General features: G+C 40.4%; 1 long non-coding RNA gene across 3 annotated transcripts in view; it reads right to left on the reverse strand.

Moving 5' to 3' along the window:
* Positions 1-16,436, reverse strand: part of LOC108351966 (uncharacterized) — a 113,477-nt gene that overhangs the window by 69,032 nt on the left and 28,009 nt on the right. For all 3 annotated transcript variants that reach the window (XR_015629190.1, XR_015629192.1, XR_015629191.1), the window contains one exon: positions 3,110-3,284. This is a non-coding gene — a long non-coding RNA (uncharacterized LOC108351966). The remainder of the gene's footprint in view (positions 1-3,109; positions 3,285-16,436) is intronic.

The following is a 16,436-nucleotide window of genomic DNA, read 5'->3' on the forward strand; positions in this document are numbered from 1 at the left end:
TCTGAGTGGAGACAGACAGCATCCTGATGACATTTATGAGCACTGGCTCCATTTGCAGTTATAACCACAGATGCCCCAGGTACATTCCTGGTCTTGCTTTTAAACTAGTTTGGTTGGGGTTACTGTAATAATCAGTTGAGGGGAGGGGAGACCCACTTAGTAAGAACAGTGGATCTAGGGTGACACATTAGCATTAGGAAAGGGAGATGGTGGGGGGAGACCTCAGCAAGTGACCAAAGTCAGCACAATGGGCAATGCTATAAAATACAGGAATAATATACAAAACAATATGAGACCCACCCCTGTCCAGAGGCATCTGGCATGCACACGAAAACACCAAGGGCTAGAAGAAAAGATAATGGGAGCAACAGTCCATGTATTCTACTGAGAGTCCACCTAGAGCATTACTATTTATTATCCCTGATAGATCAATGTACTTATGTTAACACAGCCTTATCTTATTAGGGTTTCTATTGCTGTGATGAAACACCACGACCTAAATCAAAGTTAGGAGAGAAAGGGTTTATTCTGGTTATACTTCAACATCACAGTTTATCATCAAAGGAAGTCAGGATGGGAACTCAAACAGGGCAGGATCCTGGAGGCAGGAGTTGATGTAGAGGCCATGGAGGTGCTGCTGACTGGCTTTCTCAGCCTGCTTTCTTATAGATCCCAGGATCACCAGTCTAGGGATGGCACCACCCACAGTGAGCTAGGCCCTCCCACATTGATCATTAATTAAGAAAATGCCTTATAGATCTGTCTATAGCCTGATCTTATGGAGACATTTTCTTAATTAAAGTTTCCTCCACTAAGATGACTATAACTTGTGTCAGGTTGACATAAAGCTAACCAGCACAGGCTAGATTACTGGTGCTTGAACCCACTTTTTTGCTAATGGATCACAGAAAGTTCTAGAGTTTGACATTCATTCAGCACACATGTTCTAGGGCTGTGTGTTGTTGCATCTAGAGAACAGGGACAAGAGTGTTGCGCTTTGTTAAAGTTTGTCAAAAATGGCTGCCAGGCTGCCATACTTCATCCCCTTCCTTGCAAAGTTGGAAAAGTCCAACAGAATGTTTTGTTCTTACTTCACAGAGAAAAAGACCAAAATAAAAGAGAAAGAAAGAATGAATGAACGAATGAACGAACAAAAGAAAGAAAGAAAGAAAGAAAGAAAGAAAGAAAGAAAGAAAGAAAGAGAGAGAGAGGGAGGGAAGGGACAGAGGGAAGGCAGGACAGAAGAAGGGAGGGACAGGAGGAGAAATAAAGAAGAGAGAGAGAGAGAGAGAGAGAGAGAGAGCACAATAGTCAAATATTCCAAAAGAATACATATCAAATAAACATATAGAGTACTTAGAAACTTTGGGCTGCCTTGCAGAAATAGAGTGCTGCATTCAGGGCTATATTTTTGGAGAACTTTTAGATTACAGGCACATGGAGAAAGATATGGGAGATACAGATCTCCCACTGACTCTGTTCCCACAGAGACCTTCCTCATTGAAGTGGAAACTTCCAGTGTCTAATGTCAGTTATGCCAAATACCATTTCGCTGAGCACACAGGCAAAAGGATGTTTTCCTAAACCAAACATGTGAAGTATGTTTGGCTGAAGCAGACACAGGCGAAAGGATGTTTTGTTATGGCAAACATATAGAAGGACACATAGTATTTAGGAGGAATATAAATACAGCCCCGCAGACAGTAGGAACTCCACCATTGGTTTGTCTTGCTCTGCTAAGTAGTCTTCACTAATGACATGCATGTATCGATTCATGTTACATTGCATTGCTGGGCTTTGCTCGTGTTGACTTCATTGAGAGAAACTCACCAGAGAACATTTTGTGAGGTCCCTGCAGCTTCTTAGCACTTCTATGGAGGACTCGGGCCAATTGGCAAGCCCTGAGGTTTCTTCTGGATTGAACTGCCCTTACTGATTTGTGTGTGGTGTCTGGACTTCAGCTGCTGATTCATGTTTGGTGTTTGCTAGTGGACTGGAGTGAGAAAAATGAAGATTGGAATCACCCCAAAAAAACTATTTCCAAACATCTCTACTTCCCCCATATCCTAATAACCTTTCTTCTCCACTCCTTCTGGAGGGTGGTGGGCTAGAGGGGAGGTTGTACCTTCATTAAAGTAGGTTGCAAAAAAATATATATGCCTAAAATTCACCAAATGCATCCAGTTCACCCTAGGGTTCATTTTGGGCATTGGACATCCTATCGGTTTGGACAAACATATAATACAATCTACCTACCACACTATATTGGGCAGAATAGTTATTACACTGAGAAAGATTCTCTGTATATCAGACATGGTGAAGTATGCTTGTAATCTTGTCAACTTTGGAAGCTGACACATGAGAATCACAAGTTAGAAACCTGCCTAGACAACTTAGTGAGACCTTCTGTCAAAATACAGAGAAAGGGGGCTGGAAGTGTATCTCAGTGGTACAGTACTTGTCAATCTCCCATGAATGCTATTCTCTGTATAAGTATGTGTCATGGGATAACTATGGCCCAACCTAGAGGCAACAGCTGGCTCACGCTCTTGTTCCAGATGTTTACCTGAATCGATTCCCAAACCACTGGCAGTATTGCCTTTCTAAGATAAGATGCAAAAGGCAGGCCATCTTTGGATCTAGACTTCCGTTGTGTGCCTCCTCTTGAAGAAACTGATCTCTTCTCCCAACCCCCATCCCACAAAATAGCTTTTACTAAAGCACTTGCTGAACACAGCCCTGACACTCACAACCCTTGTGCTTTACCAAGCTGCCGCTGAATGAATGCTTTGATGAAGAACACAGATGGTGGGAGATACCATTGAAAATATCCTCAGCTGTCCTTCTAGTGCCTGAGATGCGTCACTGTGTTCAGAACGCAGGGATTTCGTAAGAGCATCGCCCCTGGCAAAGGTTTGTATAACAAAGAGCAGAGGAGAAGGGGGAAAATGGAAAAAAGGGTATGGAATCTCTTTGCTCCATCCTGGGTGACACACCCAAATCTAAAGGAAAGCCCTGGTGCTTAAAGGTACACTCCGAGAGATGAACTAACTCACGGAAAGGCACAGCATCCCTACAAAAGAGATCTGAACACCCATCCTCTGCTGACCTGGGTTTCTGGGGCTATGGTAATCCGTCCTTTCTTCTCACACTCCTGTATTGTTCCCCATGCACTGACCATGTAGTAGAAATCATTTGTGGTCCAGCACTGTGGCTCCCAAGGCAGTTCTGGGCATGTGGCCAGCCACCTCAAGAACAGAAGAGGGCAGCTGCTCCTGTATGCTCTGCAAAATATGAAAGAAGAAAGAGGTCTAAATGTCACTGTGTCCTCTCACAGGCGACAAAAAACAGAGCTTATCAGAGTTTCCGACAGGGCCTGCATAGTCCATTTAAACACGTTCAAATTAACAGGCTGTGTTGACTGAAGGGTGTACTTCTCTCTGTGTTGGATAAAACCTAATTTAGATGTGGTGGTACCAGGCTGGGAGCACATTCGTCCAATGAAGTAAACAAATGTTATTGCCTTCACTTAGAGAGTCTTGCCCAATTAGGTTGATTGCAGTGGTCACAAAGATGTATCCTGAATGTAGAAGTGGGGTAGGCATGTTCAGATTTGTTATGTAATATTTATAGACTGTGGTAAAACTTCCGATGATTCAAAATATACAATCACGGATTTCCGCAGACTAGCAGAATGCGACCCACATGTTTGCTAAAAGTGAGAAGCAGAACCAACAAATTCCTGACATTTGCGTTGATAAGACCTTCTCCGGGAAATTGTAAACTCCTGCTGGAAACTGGTATTTTAAACAATGGCAAAGCAGCTTGTCTCTGTCACCTGTGAGCTTTACCTTAAATCACAACTTGGTCTTTGCCTGACTTTCGAAACTCTATCATTTTCTTCCTGGCTGACTGACTGACGGGAGCACGTTCTGTGTGGAAATAACATGGCTTTCAGGTAACCTATAGACGTAATTATATCATACCCAAAGTCCTACTGGCAATCTGATTTTCTTAGATATGGCCATGATGAAATGCAGTATTTACCATATTTCTGCAACTATGATGGGCTAGGTCAAGGTTGTTGTTGTTGTTGTTGTTGTTTTTATTTTATTTTTTATATGAACCAAAAAAAAAACCTTTTAAACAACAGCTACTCATGTTTACTATAGGATATATATGTATAGTAATCGAGTTGATAGAATAGGTTTGGCATAATAATAAAAACATCAAAGGTAAAAGAGAGTGAAATTGTAGAGGTGGCTTTAACCTCCCCAGGCCTTAGTTTCTTCCTGTAAAGTTAAGGAGTTGTCCTGTGCAATGTAATAGCCATAAACCATCTGTGATCTTGGATTGTTTGGCCCTGTAGGCAGTGGCCAACTTAGAAAAAGACCTGGTCCACCATGGCACTCCCTTATAGCTATTTGAAACCAAACCTACCAGAGTCACAGAGAACAGAAACACAATCAAAACTGGAGCAACAGTAAAGGAATGAAATGAAGAACTATTACTAGGTACACATACACACACACACACATACACAGACACATATGCACACATACATTAATTGACAAATAGAAATCATATTGACATTTAAAATAAATATTTACTTCAAGTTCTTGTGCATAATAATCCATGTTTTAGGAGACCTAACTCACTGTTTATGAGAATGTCCCACTCGGCATCTTTGAGTGTAGAAATTGGACCTAATTTTGGAATAGAAGAGAGTCAAGGTGGGTATTCTCCTCCGTCTACATGACCTAAAAATGGGATAGAGTCACCAACATCAAACACCATTTTAATTGCATTTGGCTTGGTATCAAGCTTTTTTTTTTTCTGTTGATGGCTGACCTAATTGATTTGCTGTCTTGCATCTGTACATTCTTAACATGGGCTGGATCGCTAATAGAGTGCATGGTCTGTTCTCGGTACCAATATTTTATTCAACTACTCCATCCTTGCTTAAGTAATCATTCATCAGCTGCCAGAACCTATAAGCATATGGATCACTATGTAGAGACTGGATCAAATATGTTCAGGGTACTATCTCACAGACTTTAAATGTCTGAGATTGATAAGGGGTATATTTCTGGATCCTCCATGAGAGATATTGATTAAGCGAGAGTGGTGGGAGCCAAAAAAATTCAATTGCTACCAGGATTTTCAGGTGACTGTTGCAAATGAAGAAGGTTTCATTCTGAACATTCCTAGCATGCATTGATGAGGGCCACAGACCTTCCTACACTTGTTGCTTCCAGTCCTTTCCTAGGTCCTCTACCTTCCCCATCCATCATTTTTATGCCCAGTCTCTCTACAGCCCTGCCAACTGGCCTGTGCACTTGTCCCTTAAAAGGCCATGGACTGGCCTTGAACATCACCACAAAACAACACTATAATAGAGCTGTCTCTTCCAGGCTGAACCTGACCAATGATGTCTTTAGTCAGAGCGGCTGTGATCACTCCCTTAAGGAAGGAGTAAAAAAGCCCCCAATGTCCACGAGATCCTCTCAAAGCACCTTTCCTCCTTGAAATCCTGTAAAATGCACACGATTAACTGTGGCTAATCTCTTTGGAGGTATACCTATGTGGTGCCCAGAGGTCTTGTCAGGAGTGCAGTTTTATGTGAGTCATTCATGCCATCACTGGGGCTGTGGTGCAGCTTCCTCTAAGTCACAGATACTGAATGTGTGACTCGTCAACACGCATACTTCTGTATGTAACCCCATTAAAGGCATTTGTTCACCACATGGGATATGGATAAATCCTCCTATGGTAGGATGGAATCCTCTGTATCTGGAGGGATATACACGGGTATTTCTCACACAGAAAAACTCATGGAAGAAAGAGTAGAGATGAGGTAGCAATTATGCATATATCAATTTACTACCCTAGTCAAGGCAGAGTTTCAAGAGCCCCTTAGACTTGAAATGGTCTTTTATGAAAACAAAATCACCTTTGTTTGATGACATTTTACATAGTCATGTTCTATAGAAGACCCAGCTAGTATTTTAATAGATCTACTGGACTACCCTGGAATACGTTATTTAGGTAGTTGAAAGAAATCTAGATTCAATCAGCTTAAGAACCATTATGCTGGAACACCCTATGGTATATGAAGAAGATTTCTTTCTTAAAGTACTGAGCCACTGAAGTCAAAGCAGAGATGGCTAATTAGGAGAGTCAGAATGGTGCCACATTCTGGGGTAAATAATGAATCGTTTAATCAATCTACTCATAAGCTTTTATCAAACCTCTTTGCATGGGGTCACCTGGGCGTTTACTAAATCGAACCATCCCACAGATAGGAAAGCACAGATGGAAAATGATTTGAAGAAAAAAAATCTGAACTTTTGGGTATTTTGTTTGATTCATTCCTTTCCATAATTGTAAAATGCATGTGGGGGTAAAATTTATGATCCCCGTGCAGTAGAGAAGCATTGCCTTAGGGTAGGGGGTGACGGGACCAACTGCTGGTTCCTGAAATGTGGTTAGGATGTGGATTTAAAGAAGACCCTATCAGGCCTTTATTCTATAAAATACCTAGACAAATAAATCTGAGGCATCTAAGGGTAATGGCAGCTTGAGAGATAATGGATATTCAATCTGGGAGATGGGAGGGAGATAAAACCTTGGCGAGGGTATGTTTAAAAAAAAAAAGAAAGAAAAGAAAAGAAACTCAGACGGCCTGTTAAACTGCAGGATACACTAGTCTCTATAAATTTTCAAAGAGTGTCCTGGGTTTCATCCAGGAGGCTGCCGCAGATGAGATATACACTGCTAAAACTCTCCCTCGGTCTTTGAGAAATTTTAGGGCAGGTTCATGTAATGTATACCTCATGCCTGGGGTCAATCACCAGTAGTTCTTGGCAGAACGCATCGCAATCTGTAATGCACTTAAAAGAAAGGAGCAAAAGCCTCCACATTTTACTGCAAATCTGAGATGGGTTCCCTACCTGTCTCCTATCCAATATGGGCCAAACATTAAAAGAGAAAATAGGGATAACCCATTAATATTTGTGTATGTGTATTCCCAGGAAGGTTCTATTTTACCTAATTCATTTGCAGAAAATACTCTTTCAACTCATAGGATACAGGAGTTTAATGTAGTGTTTTGTATATGCTTCAAGGTGCTCAGTCATCTGTACTATAACCCTTTGAGCCAATACCTACACTACAGACAAAGTGGTTTTTCATTAATATTGATTTTTTCTCAGATTTCCTAGATGCTATAGGGATAGGGAGAGGGCATAAATGAATGAAGCGCTTTACAGTCTGTATATAGAACAAAAGTCAACTGACCTGGGGACTTGGAATCATCATGTGCTTGTTCTGGTCAAATGAGAAAGACTGCCCATCTGACATACAATGGTTAACATCATCTGAATGATAATAAATGCTCACTGTTACAAGACACATCTTTAGATTTTTTCATAGGCAATGCACTGATATTGCTGACCATATTAATAAATAGAATACTAGTTGGGGAGATCGGGTACATCTTTTTTCAAGGGGGCAAAAACGTCTATGCTATGTCTTCAAATTACCCTTTATGGTAAGGGACAATCATGGGACTCTTAGTTTCTAATGTGAGAAATATTCATTGCAAAGATGACGCAGTATTAAGAAATTACAAATGAAAAATCCCAAAGAAATGTAGATGGACCTTAGCCAGATGGACGGGCCTTTTTTGTGTTTACTGATATTTTTAAAAAGGACCTTCAGATGTGTGCCATACATTCAAGCTATGCATCTCATTATGCTATATATTTCATTAGGCTATAGGCTTCATTAGACACTCAAATCAAGAATCTCATTACACAAACCAGACACACATCTCATTATGCCGTGCATGTCATTAAGATCCCAGTCAGGAACAGATGTAAAATAGACACATTTCAGCAAGGCTTTGACGCTAACCCACATGGCACTCTCATCAACAACCGAGCAAGGATGGACCAACAATTGGGTGACTTTTGAATGACACTTGGCAAACAGAAACCAGCTCACACAAGCACTGTGAAATAACTGAGAGGAAAAAATAGCTTGGTGCCAAAGTCCACTTTCCTGTCCACTCTGAGAATCCCTTCCTACTGTCAATCAGAAATCACCTATCGGAGGAAAGCTGGTGATGGGCTGGAAGAGGACATGTGTCTGTAACAATGCAGTCATCTGTCATGAGGACACACACAACAAAGGGGACCATCAATGTCACCTTGTGGTCCCAGGAACCGTGGCTGTCTGACTTCCCAGTCGGCATCTTTATGGATAGACTCCAGGACGGCATTCTTGGTTAAGTAGTATATCTGTGGTCAGTAATGATAAAATCCCAACTCACAGTAACATAAGATTAGGCCATTAAAAAAAGTCCAGAGGTGTGAGTCTTTCAAGCCTGCCTAACACTAGCCAAAGGTAACACCATCTCTGTGGACATGTGTTCTCTGTCCCTCGGATCTGATTCACTGGGTGTCACCTTCATCATTAGCTACACTTTCTACATGAGAAAGGTGAAAGTGGTTCTAAGCTTTCCAGTCAACTCCATAGCTCACGATTTTAATAAAGTATAGTGAATATCTTCTAAAAGAGGCAACCCAATCCTGAAGTATAATTCTAGCAAGAACCTTGGAAGAGGGAGGACATAACCTCAGTTACTCCCACTAGTTCCTATGCCTTCTCTAAAGAATTGACAAGGACAAGGACCTTAAGCCAGGAGGGTGACTGATAGATGCAAACACATTTATTTCCTATCCCTGATTCATAGATAATAGGTATTGAGAGTGCAATAAATGTACAATCTGAGAATTTGGGAATCTTTGTTCTTGCTCACATAAAAAACAAATGTTTGTGACAGTGAGTAAGGGATGACCCTGTATCACAGGACCTGAATAAATAACAGGGCTCTATCTTAAGCTACTACCAAATGAGAATAATTCTTTCTTCTAGTAGTTTAAGCTAGTGTGACTTTTATAAGCCATCAAGCACATTGCTTGGAATAGCTGGAAGCATTTTCTGTAACTACTGGCTGATATATTTTAAGAAGGTTTAAACTGAAGAAGATGAACACACCAAAAAGTCCAAATTAGTGGCACGGCATTTGCCTAGCATTCAGCAGAGTTTGAGTTTGGTTCCTAAAACTGCCAAAAACAAAAGAAAAATCAAACACACAAAAAAACAAAAGCATTAAAAAAAACAACCAAACAAACAAAACCTAGGGAGAAAAGATAATTGATCAATTCCAGTCATGGGTGCAAATGACATGTTGAAGAGCTTCTACAAAGTAAATTGTGAACAGGACATTACGGAGAGTCCTCGAGATTCCTCTTTGGTTAAAATTAGGACAGGGAGGAAGACGTGGAATAGAGGAGGAGTGGGGAGGAGCCATGAAGGTCAAAATTACTGAAGGCAAAATGCTTCAACTTCATGGCCTGCCTGGGGCTTTCCCCAGGTAGCACTCTGCAACTCTGAATAAATACAAAATGTTCTCATCTAGAATGAAAGTAGTTTTGTTATACAGGACTGTGAAGTGATGTCCAACCAAAAACAGGTATTACAGATTTTTTTTCCAGTGGACTTTGCTGCCCGTATTACACTGAGAAAAGCAATATCAATATAGCTATGACCTACATGTCCTTGCAAAACTCTAGGCTGTGCAAACACTGAGTGTACACATTTCTTCTACATTCTTTTGAGATGAAGTGCTGCCTTTATGGCCTGTTCACAGCAGACAAAGCAGGTTCCTTTTCCAGCGGAGGAATTTTCTCTCAGAATGGGATGGCTGGAAGATGTTGGAGTAGAATATGATGCTGGGTCAACTTTAAGCTTCATGTTATAATGGACTCCCTGGGGTACCATGCTTCCCTGAAACCAAAGAAATAAACCATTTTTCCTTTGTAATTGATTCTTAATCTAAGAACGCCCAGGGATAGAAGAATTTGATACATTAGAGTTGCTAGAAGTTGCAAACATCTTACGTAGTCAAGAATCATTCATTCTTATTTATTATTAAAAGGTGAATACAATGACTAATAAATCAAAAATGATTAAAATTTTAATCTTTTAAAATTTAAATTTTTATCTTTCTTCCCTGACCCCTTTTTGTTTGATATAGTTTGCCTTTGAACATTTTGTTTTCAGTCTCCATTTAGAATGATTGACTGTTTCAATTCTTAGTTCTTTCTTGGCCCTTCGTAGCATTACCATTCTTTGGTTCAATCACTAGTTTTGAACTAAGAGAGAAAAAGGACACGTGCCTGTAACAATTTTACTTGTGATTCAGAATCCGAAGCAGCTATCTTTGGCTCTTTTACTTAATCAGTATAATTTTGAAAACTCAGATTGGATTATAAGTACAGGGTTTAAAGAAAAAAAAAGTCCATTTGTTTGCTCAGCAATTGTGACAGGATGCTCAAGACCTGCACAGGTTTGCACCAGATAAAACCCCAGCACTGAATCAGGGGAAGTAGACATAAGCCTCACCCCTAACCAAGAAGCTGCTCGCAATTGATACCTGCTGGGAAAGAGAAAACAGTGTTCTCCAGTGGAGTATCAAAGGGTATATCAAACATACTCTGGGGCAGGCCCAATGGCCAGGAATGACCAACACAAAACAGACTCCAGGGAGCATGTGGCACGTGTGTGTGTGTGTGTGTGTGTGTGTGTGTGTGTGTGTGTGTGTTAGAGATGGAGAAAGAAATAGTTTTGTCTTGCTCATTTTCATTTTCTGTTTATTTTTATGAGAGAGAGAGAGAGAGAGAGAGAGAGAGAGAGAGAGAGAAAGAGAGAGAGAAATAACATGAAGTTGAATGGGTAGAGAGGTGAGAAGGAGCTGGGAGAAATTGGGGGAGTGAAATGAATATGATCAAATATCTTGTATGAAAAATATTAGTGTCGATATGTTAGCTAGGAGATTTATCGGTGAACAATCCTGAATAGAAGGATGCCATGTCACAATTTCCTTTCCTGTTACTGTGATACAATGCCCTGATAAAGCAACTTTAGATAGGAAGAGTTTGTTCAGGCTCAAGGGTTCAGGCCTTCAGAGTGGAGAACTCAAGGTGGCAGGAGCTTAAAGCTGTTGAACACATCACATCCACACTCAGCAAATAGAAAATGGTAGACAAGGGGCTGGGGATTTAGCTCAGTGGTAGAGCGCTTACCTAGGAGGCGCAAGGCCCTGGGTTCGGTCCCCAGCTCCGAAAAAAAGAACCAAGAAAAAAAAAAAGAAAAAGAAAATGGTAGACACATACTGACGCCCAGCTCACTTTATCTATACAGTCTAGAATCCCTACTAGGGAATACTGCCTCCCAAAGTGGGCAGGGCCTCTCAGTTCAACTAATACAATCAAGATAATTCCACACATACATGCCCAGTGGTCCTTTCCCTAGGTAATTCAAGGTTCTTTTAAGTTGACAATTAGCACTAAGCATCACCATGTGAAATTCTGAAAACCTTTGCATCTGTGCTGTCCGGTAATGAGCTTTTGAATGTGTGTCAATGACAATGATGGGTCTACAGACAGCTCTGCTTCTAGATATCATTTAGGAGATGGTTCAGTGAGAGTCTCTCTCAAAGAACCATTTTTGGTGGTGATGGTAGTGTTTTTGTTTGTTTGATTTGTTTTGCTCCCCCCCCCCTTTTTTTTTTTTGGCAGGAAAAGAAATAGGGACTATGTAGCCAGGTCATTTGACAGCAACGGCAACATATATAAGTCTGCTGACCAACTGTCCCTTCTGGACCTTTCTTGATTTGAGCCAGAGTTGCCTGGCGGTATGTTTGGCTCAAAAATGTGAGCAGAAACACTTGCTGTTCGGAGCTGGAGTCCTTTACTTACACGGTCTCTCTGCTCTCCTAACAATCCCAGGTTGACATCTCCATGTTGTTGAGAAACACTTGCCACTTGGGTCTCCTTTTACATCCACAATAAATAATATTTAGACTTTCAAAGCTGGAAGGACTTGCTCAGAAGGCTAAGGTGGCAGCATATGTCGGCAAAAAAAAAGCATTCTGACCTTTGGGTGAACAGAAGAATTTAAAAAGCTATTGTTAAAATGTGGCACAGGGAAAGCATGATTTAAATGTAAATCTTTTATCTCCAAAGCCATAAAAGACTATGCCTTGGAGGTACAAGAAAATACAAGCTCTAATGTGCAGCATATAAAAAAAAATTAAAACATTTAGTGCTGCAGCAAATCTACTTTTCTGAACTGCATTTTCTCCATAAAGCGCTTAGAGTATATAGTATTTTATATATATTTAAAATGAGTTGTTCTTTAACCATCTCATCTCCAGTTTCTCAGGCTTGGGTTGTAAAACTTGGAATCTTAGCTCCCTGGCAACCCTGCCTCTCTCTTGCTCTTTATCTCCAAGATTGCCCTGTGCCTTTCAACCTGTAAGGACTTGAGTGCCCTTAGTAAGCAAATCAACACCTTGGATACTCTCCAGCCCCATAGGATGCAGAAATCTCTGGGAAGGAGAGAATCTAGATCAAAGGTCATAGTTCCATATCCACATTCCTTGACCTGCTCCATGGTTGGGGGGGGGAGGGGTAAGAAATAAAAAGCAGGCAATTATTTGGACTAAGCCCCAGGTGAAGTGGGCTCCTGGCAGGCATGGTATATGGGCCGCAGATTGAGCTCAGTTGGAGCTCAGGTTCTTGCCCAGACTTTCCTCCTCCTTCTCCATATGGCTCTCTTGGTGCTGATTAGTACCTCTTTCTAAATCAAAGCTGCTTGCTCCTTTAGGAGTTCCCCACCCTTCCCCCATGCTCACCTTCCCATGGTGATGGCTGATCTACTTTGGCTCTTGGATCTGGCAGACTTCTTTCCTCGGTGTCTCCAAAAGAAAGACATTTCTTGTGCAGACCTAACTTGATATCTCTTTTATATGAAATAAAGCACTCAGAGAGCACCTTGACCTAGGAATGCCACCTTTTGGGTCTGCAACCATGACAAACAATAGACATTTGATCACTTTTGTCACAAAGAAATGTGATTTACACATTTTTGCATTCTGAATTTATTTCTTTAACACTCTGCATAACTTAAAGTTAATTTTCTCTACCAAGAAGACAGTCCTACTGTCCTCCTCTAAATCCAGACTAGAAAGGTTTATCTCCTATGAAGTCTTACCCACATTCTTCTTCATATAGCCTCAATGCCATGAGTGAAGGATGATATTCAAAAATGTTATATTCATTCCTTTCCCCACTTGACTCTAGAACTATTGAGAACAGACTATGTTTATTGCATTTTTTGTTGTGTTTATAATTCCAGAGTAGTGCTGGATATTTAAGGCCACAGTGCTATTTTTGTTAGCTTTGAAGGTTATGAGCCAATGATTTCCAAGAAGCCTGCACATTCATTTTTTATACTATTTGTACAAGGTATTTTTAGTTATTATTTCAAAATCTTTACATTTCCTACAAATTATCTGTCACTAGCCAGTCTTTTTCTGCTTACTGTTCTTCAAGTATCATCCTCTCACTTGGCGTTCACTTGCTCGGCCATGGTGGTCACACATATACTCAGAACAACTTCAATATATCCCCCACTGAGCTAGCTAGCTTTCTGCTAACTTGACATGAGTTAGAGTCATCTGGGAAGTAGGAACCTCATGAACTAGTACATCCTTCACATTGGTCTGTAGGCAAGCCTGTAGGAAATTTTCTTGATTAATGATTAATATGGAAGGGCCCTACCCACACTAAGCAGTGCTACCCTGGGCAGGTGGTCCTGAGGTGTATTAGAAAGCAGGCTAGCAAGCCCGCAAGTAAACAGTGCTTGCCCATGACGTTACTTCAGTTCCTGACTTCAGGTTGCTGCCTTGAGTCCTTGCCCTGACTTCTGTTCATGACAAACATCAACTGTATGCGAAGTTAACCCTTTCCTCCCCAACTTGCTTTGGGTCATGATGTTTATGTCATAGCAGAAGAAACATGACTAGCACACTCACACACATTCTTGTTCAACAATAAACATGTACCCTAAATAAATTTATTGTGAAAATAGGACCAGAAGCTTTTCCATATCCTTAAGCACATATGACTGTATATGTAGCAACTGTCTATCACTTTATCCCTTAAAACCATTGTCCCTGTGAAGTATTGCCATCCTTTCTCATATTTAAACAATATGAAGCTCCCACTACACAACAGATGGCTATTGATCCACTCTACCACATACAGGGCCAACACTACCATTAGTCAAATGGCTACAATTTTTTCTGTTGCCATCAAAATGCTTCTCGGCTATGGTTTCAACCTTCATCACCTCCAAACTCATGCTGGAGTTTAACTGTCACTGAAACACTCTTGAGGAGGAGAAATCTCAGTGCTTGACTAGGTCATAAGGGATCCACCCTCAGAGTCAGGATAGGCACCGGTGTAAAAGGGAATTGTTCGTCCCACCGTGGCCCCATGTCTTCCTTCCTGACCCTCTGCTGTGGAATGGTGCAACAAGAAATCCTTGCCCAGTGTTCAGAAGCAGCTCCTTGCGTTTGAATTTCCCAGATTCCAGAAGTATGTACCTGCCTATTTGTTATATATTGTTTAGTCTTGGTTTTTCTGTAGTAACACAAATCAAATAAGACATTGTCCAATCACCCAACAGTCTTCGTTTTTGAAATCTAGCCTGAGGTCATTATATATTTTTAAAAAATTTATAGAAATATTTTTCTACTGGATCAGATACTAATCTAGAAAATATTACATTTAAAGATAATTTGTGGAATAGATAATGGTATCATGTCAATATCGAATTTCTAAAATTTAAAATAAGATGTTGCCATGTAGAAAATTATTAATTTTAGGGAAATATAAAGGGAAGACTTTGATGTATTAGGACAGAAAGGGACAGTTTGTTCTCAAATAGTTTAGAAGTGTCTGTGTTGGTGTTGGGGCATGGGCATAAAAGAATAAAATGTAAACAATTGAGGTGAAAGCTAATGGAAGTCTCTCATACTGATCCTGCAACATTTTCTCTATGTTTAAAATTACGTGAAAACAAAATACGATCACACAAAGCTCTCCACTGAGTTATTTATAAAAGTGAGAGAGGAAAGTGGAAACAACCCACATGCTAAAAATAGGAGATGGGCTAATTAAATTATGCTGCATTTGCATGATGAAAGAAAGGCATTAAGAGTGTCTACCATAAAAACCCAACCCAACCCAAACAAACAAACAAACAAACAAAAAAAACAGTCAAAGAAATGGAAGGATGTCTAATTTATAGCAGAATAAAAATAGTTGAATAAAGTTGCAAATATAATATTAGCTTTCTAAAACCATGAAATTTATCAATCATTAATGGGGGATTTTTCTTTTCTATCATATCATATTGTTCCCTTTCTCATACATCTAAACTGACTATTGTATATTAATTTTATAGAAAATAAAAATGCCTTAATTCCTGGTCTTTGTTTTCTTTTTCTAGGATGTATTTGATGACTAGGTCATAAGGGATTGAAAACACTAGTTTACTAGAAAGGCTAGTTATAACGCTACTCAGTGTCAGCACGGTGCACATACATCAACCTGCTCTGTACGACCTTCTCCAAGCCTGTACTCTCTGTTCGCATAGTAAGCCTTCAGCGTGGGGAAATGCACTGTTGCTATTGTTTTCAAGTAGTTCTGAGTCACGTGGGAAAGCTGCCTGTGTGCTGGGAGGCTTTCTACTCTGGACCCTTGGCAGGGTTTGAAGTAACAGCTTAGTGATCAGGAAACCCGAATTTGAAAAGTGACTCATAACTGACTCCATGACCTTGCAAGAATTCTTACATCTCTCTGAGCTCTAGTTTTCTCATCCATAAAATTGGCATGTTAGCACTTAGCTTGTCATGTAGCTATAAAGATAACGGGATAAGTCGTGCAGTTGATGTGTGGTACACCTCCAACATGTCAGGCACTAGTGCCACTGAGGAGATTATCTCTTGATCTTTGCCATTCTAAGGCAAAGGAGAATGTGTATTCAAGCCCAGGTCCTGCACAAACATCCTGAGATTTGCTCGATTTTTGATGCTAAAGAAAAGATAAAGAGAGGACAAATTAGAAAGGCATCCTGTTAATAAGGTTGAGGTTTTAGCAAGTCATGTTCTACCTAGAAATTCAGAAACATGTTTCTCCAATTCCAAAAGAAATGTGTTCCTGTTCTTTTGCCAAAGGGCAAAAAAATTAAAGGTAGTCCACCAAACCAACCAAAGCATTTCTTTGGAATTCTCTTCCCTGCAATGCCACTCATAGAGAGCTGCTCGCTACAAATCTCTTCCTGTCCTACTTTTCTCCGTTCTGTGACAAGATGCAAAGCATGCGTCCATCCTGTCATCAACTGGAGCTACTCAAACTGTGAACCAAAAGAGGCTTTTCCTCTGTAAATGAGCTGTCTCCAGAATGTTGTTACAGTGATGGGAAGCTATCACAGTCCATGAACCCAGAAAATCAACT

Source organism: Rattus norvegicus, chromosome 9 (genome assembly GCF_021556685.1).
Source record: "Rattus norvegicus strain SHRSP/BbbUtx chromosome 9, alternate assembly SHRSP_T2T, whole genome shotgun sequence".
Classification (NCBI taxonomy): Eukaryota; Metazoa; Chordata; class Mammalia; order Rodentia; family Muridae; genus Rattus; species Rattus norvegicus.